Source organism: Vicugna pacos, chromosome 10 (assembly GCF_048564905.1).
Source record: "Vicugna pacos chromosome 10, VicPac4, whole genome shotgun sequence".
NCBI classification, from domain to species: Eukaryota; Metazoa; Chordata; class Mammalia; order Artiodactyla; family Camelidae; genus Vicugna; species Vicugna pacos.
Window position 1 is genome coordinate 49478498 of NC_132996.1, and position 4300 is coordinate 49482797.

At 44.8% G+C, this 4300-nt stretch overlaps 1 long non-coding RNA gene across 1 annotated transcript; it reads right to left on the reverse strand.

Annotated features, from left to right (window-relative positions):
- Window positions 1–490: 490 nt before the first annotated feature.
- On the reverse strand, window positions 491–3117 carry LOC140699003 (uncharacterized). The gene is made up of 2 exons (XR_012077026.1): window positions 3028–3117; window positions 491–726 (listed from the first exon to the last, which is right to left on the reverse strand). It is a non-coding gene; the product is annotated as an uncharacterized lncRNA (long non-coding RNA).
- Between the last annotated feature and the right edge of the window lie 1183 nt (window positions 3118–4300).

Consider the following 4300-nt stretch of genomic DNA (forward strand, 5'->3'; position numbering starts at 1 on the left):
TGTACCCATTTTATACATAAGGAAGTTGAGGCTTGACAAGAAAGTAATCCAAAATCACATAGATAATAAGTGGCTGAAGGAACAGTCAACAGCCTTGAGTCCTAGCCTTATGGGGCACGTGACAAAATTTATCGGGGGGATCACTGTTGGTGAGGACAGGAGACTGGAGAGACATCTTGGGCAATATGATAACATCTCAACCCTGAGGAGGCGGGGCCATGTCTTCTGCCTCTTTGCCAGAGAAACCACCATGTCCTGGTGGCTCACAATGATTTAGGACCACAGCAGATAACGTCGTCTTTTCATTTCACCCTTCCCACCCTAATTCTTAAAAGCCCTTACCTGACAATGGGAACCCATTAGCGTGGTGTCTTTAAACTTCTAAAGAATCACTTCAAATTCAAGACCCTTTTTTGCAGCTCCCTCTCATTGACCAGTTTTCAAAGCCCCACTTAATACGTATTAACAAGACTCTTGTGAGTGGCAGAAACCTCATTCAAAGTACTTTAATGACAAAAGAGGCTCATGGTGCTGAAAAGGCAAGACTTCAGGTGCAGCTGACATAGGTGCTCAGATGATGGTGTTAGAAAAGTCTCTCCCGTATCTTTTGGCTCCTCTTCCTTATGTTTCGGCTCCATTATTGGGCATGGCCCCCAGGCACCCCAGGTTTACTTTCAATCTGCTTAGCATCTTCAGCAGAGGCCATGCTACTTTCTTGCAAGAGTTCTAGAATCGAAAGAAATGTAGTGCAATAAATAGTGTTGAAACTGTGAACTACTTTGAGCTAGAGGTTTGTGCTGGATCTGACAGATGTCAAGGACTGCTGTGTTTCCCTTGAAATTTTAAAACATCCCGAGGCAGCCCGGAGGGTTCTCTGTGGCACCCCAGGGCGCTTCAGTGTACAGCTTGGGACAGAAGGTTGTTGGGCTGCCTTCTCCCTGTCTGTCCTACTACTTCCCTCTCTTTCCGAATCCCTGGCCTCATCGCTTCCTGTTAGGGAGTAGCATTTGGAGTTCTGTCTTTGGCTTTTATAAACATATCACTTGAAGTAGGTTACTTATTCTTTCTAATCCTTAGTTTTCTCTATGGTAAGTGGTAATTACAATATCTACTTAGTAGGGCCGTTGTCAAGATTAAATGAGATTCTATATTTAATGTGCTGAACATGGCGTCTGGAAGATATTCAATGTTCAGAGCTGGAACTATTCTTCTTCTTATTGTTACTACTATTAATACATGGGGCAGATGTATTAGTCAGCATTCGGTTCATCTGTGAATGACAGAAAACACAAAATAAGTGGCTTAAATAAAAGTTTACTTTACTCTCATGCAAAAGTCAAGGAAGATAATTCAGGGCTGGTGTGATGCTACTCAGTGCCAGGGATTCAGACTCTTTCTATCTGATTTATCTACTGTGCATATCTCCATTTCCAGGGCCACCTCATGGCCCAAGATGGCTGCTCTAGAGCCAGTCATCAAATCCCATTCCAGCCAGAAGGGAGAAGGAAACAGAAGTTCATGCTCTCTTTCTTCCTGGAAGTTACATACCCAAGTCCTGCACAGATCTCAATGCCAGAATTGAAGTCACACCTAGCTTCAAGGGAAATGGAGAAATGTAATGTTATTCTGGGCAGCCATTGTGCCCAGCTAAAAATTCTATTGCTATTGGGGCAGGGCAGACTCTGCCACAGCAGAGCAGTGGAAAAGGACCCGAGAAGCTAGACTCACTCTGGATGACGGAGCTCAAGGAAAACCATGCTTCTTCTAAAAGAGAAATACTGTGCACCTTTGGCTGACTGAGGAATTTAAGATTGACTCCAGAATTTTTAAGAAAGCAGGAAGTTAAAACTCAAGTCTGAAGCTCTTTTTCCTGAGCCAAGAAGCTTAGCTCGGTCTCTCCCCACTCACTGCCAGCCTGGGCTGGGGAGATGCAGAGCACTGGCCCCAGGCAAACTTGGTTTGAGGCCAAATTCCAGGACTCTTGGGGCTGACTGGCAGCCACTCTGTCTGAGCAACCTGGGGGATCCTGAGAAAAGAATGAACATCCGAATCCCAGAACAAAATCAGCAGTGATGATGCTCCTGCAGGCCCGGGTCTGGCTGGGAGGCCGCACAGTGGGGAAGATGAGGTCATGGTGACAAATGTGAGAAGGGGGAGGGCTCCAGAGTGCAGCAAATGTGCCCAGGAGCCAGCAGCCGGGAGTCCAGAGCTTAGCCTGTATCCGAGGCTCCATCCCTCGTTCTGCCACTGCTCTGCTAGGGTTTTGGATTTCAGTCTCTCCAGCTAGAAGATGGGGAACACAGCTGCTGTCTTCTTTGCTTTGTAAGGTTGCTGTCAGGAACCTAGGCTAGGTTTAGGAATGTCCAGAAAGTGAACAGAGTTACTAAAGAAAAAGGGGTTTGGTTGCCAGGGGTTAGAGGGATGAAAAGGCAGAGCACAGAGGATTTTTTAGGGCAGTGAAACTATTCTGTATGGTATTGTACTGGTGGATACGTGTCATTATACATTCATCCAAACCCACAGAATGTACAGCACCAAGAGCGAACCCTAATGTAAACTTTGGACTTTGCATGATAATAAGGTGTCAATGTTGGTTCATTGATTGAAACAAGTGTACCACCCTGGTGCGGGATCCTGTTGATGGGAGAGGCTGTGGGAGTGCTGTGGGTGGGATGCGAGGGGCTATGTGCAAAATCTCTCTGCTTTCTGCTCAATTTTGCTGTGAACCTAAAATTGTTTTAAAAATTTTAAATTTAAAGTCTATTAATTTTCTTTTTAAAAGAAAGAGAGTAAAAGAGGTTGACCTTGGGAGTAATATTGCCAACTTGGGGACTGAGTAAAGAGTTACTGCACAGCTGTTGAAAAGAAATCAACCGTGTGTATTCATCATCTGGTCCAAAAGCCAACTACTCTCCAGGGCTATAAAGACAGGTAATCAGACACTAGGTAAACAGTGATTATTTAACAAAGTAAATGTAGTAAAAGAGATTGAGACCCCAAACATCTATGTAACATAAAATTGCTCACATCTTGGTGTGGAGTGGTTCATCTGATGGAGATGGTAGTTTGAATTGGAACGGAAAGAAGAAATAAATTAAAACATGGCTGCCATGTTACCTGAGTCACAATGGAACCTAGGAAACGAGGCAGGGGTTACACAGAATTTCTTTGCTGTACATCCTGTGTATATTTTTGTTTTAAAAATAGATCATGACATTCATAGTCATATTATATGTAATGGGTTAGGGGACCAGTATGAGGTCTAAGGCTGGTCCTGGCTTTGCCACCAAGTGGCTGTGTGAGTCTGGCATGTGACATCCCTTGAGGGGTCTCAGTTTCCCCGTGGTTACTATAGGGATTGAATAAGAGGATTTATAACAATCATTCAGCTCTTTGATAATATCCTAAGTCTAAGCAGAATATATCCATTTTTGATGAAAAGCATGAAGATGGAAAAACCTTACTTCAGACTGGTCGAAATTGACAGCAGATGAGGTCAAATTGTGTACCATGTTCTGCAGAATGCTGCAAAGGGAAAAAGGGTCACTGTGTTCTGATCATACACCGGGGTAAGGTTAAGTAGATTTCTTGACTTCAGGAATTTTCAGGACTTCTCAGGACCTTTAATATGCTCATGGGTAGCGAGATTCTCCAAGTGGGTGGTCCAGTTGCTGCTTTTCCCAAACAGAGTTGATTCCAAAATTTATTTCTGTTTGAAGAGCATCTTGTTGGAAGGACTAATGTGTGGTGAGCCACTCTTAGGGAAATGCTGACCTGGAGGCAGCATGAGGAGTTTTGGGGGCCCAGTTGTCTCCCCAGTTTTTGGCTTCCCCCTGGGTTTTGGCTTCCCCCTGGATGGGTTTTTATACTCAGCAAAAAGCCGAATCCTGCTTTACTTTGCACAGGTGCAACTTCCATGGCCTCAGCTCTCCAGCTGCCCCATGTAGACTGGTTCTGGGGCTATTGTGATCTGCAAATTCCCTCTCTAGCTCAAGTGCATGGACCCAGAACATGCTCCCGCTGGAGGGACAATGTTGACCGAGACCCCCCAGCAGTATGGCGACCTCTATGGGAGCTGGCAGCACCTCATAGAGAGCAGAATTTGGCTCTGCACTTGTACAATCAGTTGTAAATTCTGCTGAGCTCTATGGATCCATCTGGATGAAAAGGTGTGTATAAATGCAAGATCATTATCATTATCAGCTGTCCCAGTTGGAGCCCAGCAATTCGAAAGCCCACAATCAATGGGGCTTTTCCAACAAGCCCATTCTACCCAGCTTGACAAAGGTGTAATTACATG